The following is a 12644-nucleotide window of genomic DNA, read 5'->3' as shown; positions in this document are numbered from 1 at the left end:
CCCTGCTGCCTGCCGTGTGTCCTGCCCTGTCCTGCTGCCTGCCCTATCCGCCCTGCTGCCTGCCGTGTGTCCTGCCCTGTCCTGCTGCCTGCCCTGTCCCTGCTGCCTGCCGTGTGTCCTGCCCTGTCCTGCTGCCTGCCCTATCCGCCCTGCTGCCGGCCTCTGCCCGGGAGCGGGTGCTGCCCTCCCTGCCCTCCCTGCTGCCCGCGCTGCTACCTGGGCACAGCCCTTTCCCTCTCTGCCTGCCTGCGACAGACGGCTGTCTGCCTTAAAGGAGCATGGAAGAGCACCTTCTTTTTCTTCCCTTTCATTCTAGTTTTTCCACCTCCCTCAGCGGTGTCCCGTGCACCTACAGTGCTACTTCGCCTGGGAAGTCAGCGGGCGCCCGCCAGTCAGGCACGGAGGATCGCAGAGCCCAGATGGGTGACGGCTACGGGAGCCAGGCTCCAGGATGGAAGGGTTGCTTCTCCCTCGCTAGCAGGAACCTGTAGCTGGACAGCCCCTCGGAGTGAAGCTGGAAAGCTCACCACTGTCGGGTGCTGTGGCTTATCCTGCCAACTGTCATACAAATGGAAAGGTCTCACCGACCTGTTTCTCCTTCTACTTTACAAAGAATTCTATGGATGTTTTTCATGCGTTCTTCCATCCCCTAAACAGTATCATTACCAGCCTGACATTGGAGCAGGGTGAAGGGGAGGATACCAGCAGCACAGAGCAGCCTTACCAGATGCCCAAACTCAATAGCAAACCTCAGATTTATCTCTTTCCAAAGCCAAAGCAAGAAGCATGCCAGTAAGCTGTGCAGAGAGGGAAATGAGAAAGAAAAGGAAGACTTCAGTTGTCCTGTCAAATCCTTGTTTCTCTCAGAGAACATAGGGGTAACAAATATCTGTGATCTGAGGCTTCAGCATCAAGCTGTAAAATACTGTTTTAATTTGGAGGTCTGAGTTTGGAACACTAATAAAAGGGGAGCAGGGAGAGAATGGGGAAGGTAATGAGTACTCTGAAAGAGCTGTACCAGAGCCCTCCCCCATAGCCATTTCTGCTCCAAACACCTGGAAGATGGACACCTCCATATGCTTCCAGCACCATCACTCTGCTAGACAAGCAGAATGCTCATGTCACAGCTTTGAACAGAAGTGTGCAGCCTGCAAGGAATCATACTGTCATCCTGCCCCTCCAGACAGCTTCTGTGTTGCAGTGCAGGCTAAAGCTGCCTAGGGACTTCTTGTTTGAAAAGGATAACAAAAAATTCCAGCTGACTTTTCCCTTGCAACTCTTTCCTTCCTATCTCTCCCACTTTCACTTCTCCATAAGTCTGGGGTTAGAACCACACCTAATAAACAATCCAGAGAGTAACGAGAGAGAAAGAGAGAGAGAGAGAGAGAGAAAGGGAGATTGCTAGATAGATATTGCTCTCTTTGCATAGAGCAAACTTGCCATAGACTGTGTGGAGCATACTGCTGATCATTGCAATAACTTGCTGTTTAGACCCAGCACGGTTACTCTTATCTTAGATATGAAATTGCCAGGTTAATATGGAGCAGAAAAAGCAAAGTCTGCCAGGCTTCAGCAGGTCGTGTTCCTAGAGAAGATGTAATTTCTTCAGGAAGGAGAAATTCAACTCCATGTATAACTTGATTCAGTTTACCCAAGTTCTGATCACTGCCTTCATATTAAACTGACAAGGAAGTAGTCCTAGGAGAATAATTATTCCTTCAGCTGGTAAAATAGAAGAAGGTCCTCCCAGTCTTTCTCATCCAGATCCTTATACCTTGTCTAGAGGAACATTGTGGAGGAGCTCCTGGCTCCACTGGAATCACAAGCATGGCTCCTCTTTACTTCATCCCATTGAAATGTCTTCGTCCTGTGAATTCAGCAGGGTCTCCTATAAATGTCTGATGTGTGTGGCATCTATTTGAATTGTTGGGCAGGCTCTCAAGGCAAAATTCTTAAGGATGGATGAATCTGTTTACTGAAGGTTCAGACTGATCCAAGGTCTCATTGGCTTAACTGAGGGCTTCTTTCTTTGCCCTTCAGCTGACCTTCTTAGCCAGAGGCCACTGGCACAAACTTTCTAGTTACAACAGAATTGAGATTTCCTTCAAAAATGCTGCTTGGATTGCTCCTTCTCTCCATTGCCATTCCAGAAGAAAGAAGGAGTATATAGGAGTCCGGATTAAGTATTTTTATTATTAAAGAAAAAATAAGCAAACTCCAAAGTATTCCACCTGTGAACATGTAACACTTTTTCAAAGGGAATAAAATGATAAAATGCATATAAAAATCTAACATTTAAGATTTTTGGATACAGTCATCTGACTTTCAACTGATTCTGTAATATTGGTGCAGCAGCTTAAGTGGAATATTGGGGGTTTTTTACAGTGAAAAAGTGGATTTTAATTTCAACCATTTGGATGCTGTTTGCAATTTGAACAATAAGGTCCTCATCAAAGCAGTATCAGCTAGTGAGGTTTTAAAGAATCACAAGTTCTGGGCTTAGTAATGGACTTTGAAAAAGACCAATTAAACTTCAGAATATAATTGGACTGCTTTTCAAGCTTGGAAATACATTCTAACCTTTAGATATCTTCCCTGTTTCTGCAAAGATATCATCCTGGCTTGCAGAACTGAAAGGGTCACAAGCAGAAAATCCAAAGACAATGGCAAGTGATTAATAACTGCTACAGGTTCCAATGGAAGATGGGCACATGGTTTAATTGCTTGAGGCACTAGAAGAAAATACAATGCTGTAATGATAAATATCAAATGATTGTGCTAAACTTCCTGCACAATGCAGCTTACCTGTCTAAACATAGACAGTTATTTATGAAATAGTAAATAGAACTGAATCCTGTGGAATCCTATTCATAGAGGCCACATATCTTATTTTGGAAATAAACTGCTTGGAACAACAAAGCAAAGCAAAGCAAAGAAGGCAAAGAAGGGCCAGAGAACAAGGAAATCTATTTAAAATGCGAAGAAGTGAAGGAATAAGAAGAGAAAGTCTAATTAATCAGTGTTTGGCAACAGAAAGAATATTTCAGTAAGATTATTTACATGAGTGATATGATGAAATGTCCAGCCTGTAAACTGTACAGTACATATGTAGTGCATGTGCAGCTCCACTATCTTATCTATATGCAAGTTGAAGTACTATTGAATTCAGCTGGAGTTGCATATGCACTACAATGACAGATTATGGCCTCCACAGCTTTTCTATATTTATACTATACAGTGTGTGGGCCAGATGCCTCATATCACTCATGTAAATAATCTTATTGAAATGTTCTTCATATTGCCAACCATTAACTCATCAGACCTTCTCTTCTTATCCCTTCCCCTCTTCACATTTTAAATAGATTTCTTTTGTTTCAAGAAAATCTTCATGTTTGAACAGAATATTTTTATGGTTGGTATAAATACTACAAACAGAGTCCCTTGTCACATTTTATTTCCATTTCTTCAAGGTCAGAATATGACTGTATGTACCATTCCTATTTCTAAATATAAAAATATCTCTGCGAGACTTTTATTTTTATTACACTGATTTCTGCTTACTTACAGTCAAAGGCATACGACAAAGTGGTGTTTCTCTGTATCCCATATGGAAAAATACAGGAATACTCTAGCCACTTCAAGAGAAGTGCCTTGTATTCATGGTGCTCTTAACTATTTCTCCTGACACTATATCATGAGCATTCACACCACGCTGGAGTGAGATATGATGTTCAGCATCAAAGAAGACTAAGAGGTAATGTGCAAACAGCTGTGTCTGGACCACTCAGTGCTTCTGTGATATAAACATGAGCAAGCCTATGGGCTTCATGAGACTCACTGCAAGTGACACTCAAGTGTTGCACACATACACTCAGGATTTTACCAAAAAATACTTGAGATCAGGTAAAACAGAAATTATAATCTACAAGAACAAAAATTACAGCCAAGTTTATCTACATGATTTTCTCATTAAAATTAAATTAAATCCTTTCAATTTAAGGAGGGGAAATCATGAATACAATAAGTAAGAAGTCTTTCTTACTTCCATTGCATAGGGAGCTTCTTTTCTAACATAATATTTAACATAGATTTTTATTTGTATTCCACTTTTATTTCATCCATTAGATCTAGAAAACTTTCTACAGTGGCAACACAGAAAATAGAAGAGTTTTAGAAATAGCTATAAGAAGTAGAGAAAAAGAATTTCAAGTAAGAAAGGAGTCTGTACTAAATCTGTATATTGTCCAGAAAATACCACAGTTTGGGTAAGTTTCCTGAAGACATAATTAGACTTCAAAAATAGCATAGGACTAAGTGAATTGCTTAATTAAAATCCAATTATTAGAATATTTCATGATGACCACTCTAGGGATTATTAACTGACAGCAACACTTGTTGGAATAATATAACTTGATAACAAAAGTTTTATTAAAATTTATGTGTCTGGGAGTATAGGTTTTAATTGCAAAATAACACAATGTATATCATGTCAGCTGGGAAGGCTTTATACAAGGAAGATAAAATATGAGAGTTAAATTGTCTTGAAGAGCAAACTGATGTAAGGGAGAGTCTGCAAAGCCAGTTTTTTTCTTTCAGTGTGAGGGCGAGGAAGAGAGCAGGGAAGTCTCTGAAGGCTTCTTGGGCTGCCTGCTGAGCTGAAGGAAGGAGGGATGCTTGCAGCTCAGGGTACAGCCAAAGCTGCTGCCCTTGGCTCCTGGGAGCTGTTTGCTTTTCAAGGCTTGAGTCAGAGAGCTGCATAAACCTTGAGCATTCAGGGCAGAAGGACAGTCCACAGAGAATGAGGAAGAATGGCAAAACTTCACCCCAAAAGCCTGCCAGGGTAGAGCATCCTGGCTCTACATCATATGTGCCAAAACAACACTTGTGAAGCAGCAATCAACTATTTTCCATTCACTGTATCATAAGCAGGAATAAACTCTCTGATGCACTGTTAATTTCACTGAAGGCAGATCTCCTTCGTATCTTTCCCTCTGCCTGTTTTTTCCTCCTTCAGCCTGTATTGACTGCATACACCAAACAGCAATGCTGTCCTGAAGCCAGAATTTGTCACTCTACGGAGAGGCTGCAGCAGCAGCCAGGCAGGGCAGGACATCAGGCTGCATGCCCTCTTCTTAATGCTGGAGCCATCACACTGAAGGCTCTGGAGGCAGCTCCTTCCACCCACTCTTCCACCTCTTGGGGTTTGTGTCAAGCACATTGGTGCTGTTGCTGCTCTACACTCACCTGCCCATGGGGAGCCAGGCTGGGGCTACAGCTTTCGCACGCTGCAGTAAAATCTTTGTTGCCCTCGGGAAGGGAAGTACAGGTGGTAAATGACTGGAATGGCTATGTCCAAAAGGAACCTTATTCTCTTTTAAGAAAACACCTGATAAAAGGATAAATTATCTCAGAAGAGCCTGAGCTCAGACACTGACATGTCAAATACAGCTGCCACTGGCTGTACCTAGGAAGAAACTAGTTTCTGAGTGAGTGTTCAGTGTGTTTTGTGGAGTTCTGCACCCTTTCACGTTGCTTTTGCTTCATGATGGGTTTGTAAATTACCAGCCACACTGATTTTGCCTTGAGCTCAGTGAGTAGCAGAACCTGAAGGGGATTTTTTACCTTTCATAATGAATAACTTAATATTGTTTTACCTACAAAGCAAAATCAGCTATCAGGAGGCTATTCATAAAAACTCTGTCTTTTGTGTTTTATACCTGTAAATTTGGGTGACCACTCTGTTTACTGTCAGATAAATCAAAGTATAGAGACTTCCTTTGAACAAGGTGGAGTTGAGCTTTTGTGAGAAATGTCCTTTGGATATGTCTTGCAGCAACAATTTTAAAGACAAATTTTTTTCCGAGTCCCCAAACAAGTAAATTATTTCATGTGGTCAGGTCTTAAGAGCAGCAAGGAAAATTTTTCAAACAACTCAAAGCTGTTTACACTTCATGATAAAGATTTTACATTTCAGCTATAGTACTTAGGACTACAAAGACGCCAGTGTGGTTTATTTTCTTTGTTAGCTGAAGTCATTCTCTTAGTCTAAGTGTAAAAGACAGTCTTCAGTTAGATAATAGCCCAGCCAAGTAAACAACATCTTGTTACTTTACTAAACTACCAACCAGCTTCGATATTTCGGTATTTAGAGTACCAGAAAGAAATGTGGCAATCTGGGAAGGAGCTCTATACTTTGAGAAGCCATGCAAAAATGTGTCACATTTCACCTGTGATAGCAATACAGTAATTAACTGCTTTTGTTTACCCATGCCTACATCTGGTATTAAAACCAAGTAAGATGTTTTGGACTAGAATATTGTGAAACCTATTAGAAGTAGACAAGCCTTGGGAGAACTTTCACCTTTGAGGAAAACCTGAACCAGATTTTCAACTTTATAAGGGAAGAGAAAGCTTCAGACAACTTATCAAAGAAATTGCAGAGGAAATTAAATTCCCACTTTTGCATTGCAGTTGCTGCTGAGGTATGAACACTTCTCTACAAAAACAGGGACAGCTGTTAGGATCGCCGGTATTAACGAATACATGTTGAAAAACAAAGGGATGTTGATTTGTCAAGTTAGCTTGTCCTGCTTTTGAAATAGCTACACTGCACACAGACACATTTCCCTTTCACTCTTGAGAAAACTTCACTGAAAAATTTTAGTGAATGTAAAAATCAGAAGAAAGAAAAATAACCAATTCCCATGGTTTACACCATTTAATACAAAAATGCCTGCTTTCTCTGCGAGGGACTGAGGGGTGATGCTGTTAATTACGCTGGATTATCGCAATCTTCCAGTGCCACCTTGTGGCACAGTATAAAACCGCAAAAGGCATCTAACATTACCCTCGCCGAGCAAAAGCAGACAGTTATCAGCGCAGCAGTCCATGAACATAATAAACTGAAAGCTGGAAGACAGTTTTCATCTTAGATATTGAACTGACTTTTGCCCCTGCCTCAAGAAAATGTCAGCTTTTGCTGGGAGAGAGTAGCACCGGTCACACCTAATGCTGATGTTTGGGTGTTACTCTAAGGATGCCCCCCAAAGCAGTGTGCAGAAAGATCCCCAGGGAGGCTTTACAGCAGGCCATGTTGTAGTACATAAGCACTGCTCTGTGTTACACCATGTAATTCAGCATCAAGCATTTTTTTTGTTTTGTTTTGTTTAAATCACCATTCTTATTTTACAATATAATAGAATGCAGCAACATAAGCAAACATCACCTTATGTGGACATCTATCCCAGTCTTGACTACTCTCCCTGAGAGGATTGTTTCTATAAACCCACCAGGATTTGTCTTGCTGCAGTCTGAGGCTTTGTTATCACATCCCACTCACAGCAATAGAATCACAGCTCCTGAGCAGAGCCCTTCCATGTTGCTACAAGAACTCCTTGCACACACACCTTGGTGGTGCATGCTTTCCACCAACAGATAAGGGAACTTCTTAAAGCTGGAATGTAAGAGATATAAATCACCTGAAATAAAACTGGTTGATTTCACTGGCACATACCCCAGAGGATATTACAGTTTTAAACAGGGAAGGGATATCTTTGAAAAGTGTACCAGGCACAAGGATGTCAGGGGCAGTATGCTGGCAAGAGCTGCAGATCAGCTCATACTCAGACTGGTCCTGTGAGCTGTGATTTGAGGGTGGACAGTCCAGCTCCCCAGGCTGGTTAACCTCACATTCTACTGTGAAACTGCCTTTCTCAGCGATACAAGAATTGCAGGGACAGCAAGAACATTTGGAGGAAATGAAAAAAAAAAATTGAACCAAGTGGCTCGATTTCCTCGAGTGTGAAAATCCATGAAATCCACAAATGACACCTGAATTAAAAAAATATGCAGAATGCTAAGGCAGAATTTACTAATAAGATCAAAATCAAAGTGCTGGATAATCATGTCTCAGATGATCATGCAGTACCAGGCAAGCATCATACAGCAGGCTTTTAAATGGGATTCCTGATTTGAAGAGTCAACCTATTACCCTTCTGACAGATCCCACTTTTACTTTTCATCCTATACTTCTCACAGATCTGTGCTGACAAATCGTTTGTTTCTTGTCATCTGTCGATAGTATATATTATGTTATTTTCAAAGGTGCTGAGCTTATGTAGTCTACCACTCATAAGGTAATAGGATCATAAAATATAATTGTAAGAAGCACATTTTCAGAAGATTCATCTTCCTCTTGAGGACATAAGATGTGTCCATGGTTTTATTTCTACACATAGATTTAAGGAGACTATCAGATGCTGACAGAAGCTTGATTTAAACAGCAATGGTGTTTAAATCTAGCAATGTGGCCATGAGCACCCCAGCTCCCCAGGTAAAATGAAGCTTGCAGATCTCATTTTTGCCTTTACAGAGGAGGACAGTTTTAAGATGAAGGACAGTACTCTTCTAAGCCACACACATGCTAACTACATAGGCATCTATGTACACATCAGAACGTGGATGTACCATTTTTTTCAAGTTCAGATTGTTTGAAGATTTAGCTATATGGTATAAAGTATATATTCTGCAATAGGAACAGAATGTTTAGGATAAAATATGCTTTTCTGATGGGATGAGTTTCAAACACTGCAATAAAATAAATTCAGTAAATTTGGATTCTACAGATCAGCTAGTCTTAAGGGGGAATTACATTTAATTTTGAGACAGGTTGGGAATTGAGTAATTCAATTAGATTTTAAATTCAGCTAATTTAAAACTTTGCCAGCATGGTACAGTGTACTTGGACAAAGCAGACATACAGTTTGAGAATTTGTTCAATTTAAGAACCACTGATTAAAATTTAGTAAATCCTTGAGCATGGATATAACTCATATTCCTAGTTTGAATTAAATCCACAGTTTTAACAATGTTAACTGGACTCAGTATAAAGCTGGTCTGAAAGAGTGATAAATAGGTTGCTGTTTGGTTTCCACTTGAGTGCTGGACACCACAACAGTAGATTAATTACTCTTAATTAAGTATCTCCTTTGAAGAAGCTTGGAGCAATCTAATGAGACCAGAAGGAGAGCGGAAGCTACTTGATTCAGTTAATGCACAGGTATCATCTGGAGGTTATGTGCGCTCCGAGCAGATGGGGTGTGCTCACAGCAACCGAGCTCCTGGCCCTGGCAAATGTGACAAATGGAAAGAATTTGGGGAGACAGAAGAGCCCCACCAATGCAAGTGGAGACAGCACAGGCCCAGCTGCAGGCTACAGCACATGTGTTAATAAACAGTCCTACATCAGGGCACTTCTCATTGGAAAGGAGCAAATTGCTCCAGTACATGGGTTCCCTTAACCCTAGGATGTCCATTTATTCTTCTTCACCAAGGATAATGCTCAGCTGACAGGGAATTTAGCTTTCATTGTATCAGACATACACTACAGAAATATTCAATTGTTAAGTACACAGATAATCCAGTTTCCAAAGCCATGGAAACTTGTCCAGTGTTTTGTAGGCCACATGTAATAGCGCTGGACCTCTGAAAGCTTCTAGATATTTTCTAGAACATCAAAGAGGATGTGGTAGTCCTGGACCATGACAGTATCAATATCAAAGGGAGAAAACATAATCTTTTTGGCCAGGAAGTGTACTCTGAAACTGCCATAGAAACAGAGAAAAAATACATTTGAAAAACAAGGTTAAGAAAACAGTAAAGGCAGAAAGGTTAAATTTTGGAATTCTTTGGAACAGCTGAAATCTATGTAAGAAGTAAAGAAAAAACAAACTAGAACTAACTCAATGATTAATTGAAACTGTTAGAGAGAAGCTTCAAATTAAAAAAAAAAAAATAAATAAAAGCAAAGGAAAGCAAATAAATGTAAAATAGGTACATACTTTTTCCAACTCTGTAGTGTAATATCCTTCTCCCTTTCTATCCAAACAAGCGACATACCTCTTCACCAAGTCCACAGTTCAGTCAAGGCTCCAGAGCTTATCCCTGTGCATGGTATCTGACTTCCATGCTGTTTGAAGGGAGGCTCTCTCCACTCTGTCCCTCAGAAGACTCATAAATTCTCATTAAGAATGGACTACATGCATGACACTCCCTGCAAACAGAGCTGCCTCACCTCCATGATGATAATCCAAGGTGATTCAAGCACCCAGAGCACCTGTAATTTCCCAGTCCTTTTACAGGCAGTAGATACCTCTGTTCATGACACAAGACCCAGCTCCAGAAGTGACAGCTGAGAACAAACTGTGTCTGGTTTCCTGAGAAAGTACCCTGAGATGGGCTGGACGTTGGAGCATTCAAAGCTTTGAGACTCTCTTGACAAACACAGCCTGAAAGCACCATGATCTCGAGGACTAACAGAGAGAGTCTGTTCTTTGTTCACAGCCATAGCTAGGGAAATGAAAAACAAGGATTCCTTCTTAGCAAGGAGTCACAAGGAATAAATGTTTGGCACCAGATAACAACTTCCTCCTTCTTGGACTAAATACCCCAGGGAAAGACTTCTGCTTCTGAATCTTCATTTACTTCAGACATTCCCTCCTGCTGCAAGATGCTGGTGGATAAACCAAGCAGGACCTTTTCATCACAGTGGCAGGATGGGATCATATAACGTGTGACAAAGCAGATCAGTGAGCTATTAACAGTCTGAAGAAACCTTCCTAGAGGTTCAAGAGTCCCAGGAACTGCTGTTGTGAATTAGGGTGTCAGAGGAACCTGCTGTGTCCTCAGGGCTGAGGACTGGAGCCTTTGCCCACTTATGATTGCATGATAGAACATCTTGGAGAGCCCCCACCACAAAAAGGTATTATTGATTCAGGCCCAAGCAGTGGCCTACCTCAAACTGGCTGCAAAGGAGACATAATATAACCTTATATTACAGGCACAGTGACTATGTAAATAGGAGCAAAAGAGTTGAAAGAATTAATATGAAAGGTATTTGACTTCAAAAAAAGAAACAACTACCTAAAAAAAGAGAAAGCTAGGATAGAGGCAAAAGGGCAAAAAATTTTGCATGCTGTGGAAATTGTTTTAAGATGTCCTGTTAGATGTTGGTTCTAAGTAAGCCAGTAACTACTATCACAAAACTTTAAAAGGAACAAAATCACAAGTCAGAGTTAACAACAGGGTGAAGAAAGATTTCAAAAGTAAAAAATAAAAAAAAAATAGTTTCATCCAAGTGAGGAAAAAAGATCATAAAAACTGGAAAGTTTACAGAAAACCACAAGGAAGCCCAAAATATTTTTAGGAGCAATTTACTGAAGGCATAAAAATGTTTCATAAAAAAAACCCTCCTTTTAAACACATCAGAAGTAGGAAAGCTGCCAGCTAGTTAGTCAGACAGATATATGATCAAGATGTAAAAGGAATGCTCACGGAAGATAAGGCTGAAAATGTTTAATGAATTTTTCCACTACTGTTCATGGTGGAGGATCTGAGGGAGGCTCAGGCAAGAGAGCACTTTATACGGGATATGAATATGATGATCTGTCTCAAACTGAAGTGTTAGAAGAAAAAAGTACAGAAAAAAACCTAAAAAATATGTTGTAACAAATCAGGTTCCAGAACTAAAAGACGTTCACTTTGGACACCTAAAGGAATTAATGTATGAAATTGCTGAAGAGCCAACTCCATTTCATTTCTTAAAACACACACCAGAGATGTTAAGTTTGGTGCCAATTTTTTTAAACAGTTGTTGACATGAACCTAGTAAATCTGTTTTCCATCTTGGGTAAATTTGTAGAAATGACATTAAAGAACAGAATATATAGACTCAGAGATAAATGTGATTTGCAGGAGAAAGTTCAGTATGACTTTCATAGTGAAAAGTCATGCTTCATAAACCTACTACATTTCTTTGAAGTGCCAATTAATATGTAAACAAGGATACTGCAGTGTAGTAGGAATATGAGAATTTTGTAAAAAGTTTGGTTAAATTCTCTCCATAAGGGCTTGAAAACACTTTGTTTGCCTGGAGAAAAGTGGAGGTCTTGTTATGAATTAAAATTTTCCACAATGGGAAGATTGAGCCGGGGGCTCATAGGGTATGAGGTAGGTAGGGTATTTTTGGTCTGAAAAAATAAAACAGATTTTCAAATGGTCTGGAAGGAACATTATACTGATGTGCCAAGCTTGGCACATCATGATGATAAAAAATTATTCAGGACTGGAAAAAAATTAAGATGGCAGTGAAAAGTTGCAAAGAGTCCTCATTTACTTATGGCTTGCATATAGAGTGGCAAGAAAACATAAAGTGAAGTTCAGTGTCAGTAAATTAAAATGTAGACCCTTTAAATGGGTGCTCTAAATAAATTTTTTCCACTCAGGAAAAAGATGTATGAAAAGTTCAGCTTAATTGTCTGTGGGAATCATGAAGAAAAACAGATCTCAAATACTTAATTTAAACAAAACAAACAAACAAAAAAACAAACAAAAAAACTCGAGTACAAGAAGTACATTGCTCACAAATGGTTATTACATCCCCACCATTGACTGTGCACAGGTCTACTCCTCTATCAGCAAATGGCTTTAACAGAAGTAAAAAAGCTGCAGAGAAAGATAAGATCACCACTGTGTTACAGCTTCCACATAAGGAAAGCCTCTACAAACCACTTTTCTGCTAGTAAAACCAATAGCAAAGGAATTAAATTATGTGAAGAAGGAAAATATCCCCTTCAAATGCATCATCT

The sequence above is a fragment of the Parus major genome, chromosome 2, assembly GCF_001522545.3.
Source record: "Parus major isolate Abel chromosome 2, Parus_major1.1, whole genome shotgun sequence".
Lineage (NCBI taxonomy): Eukaryota > Metazoa > Chordata > Aves > Passeriformes > Paridae > Parus > Parus major.
Note: the sequence above shows the minus strand (reverse complement) of the source record.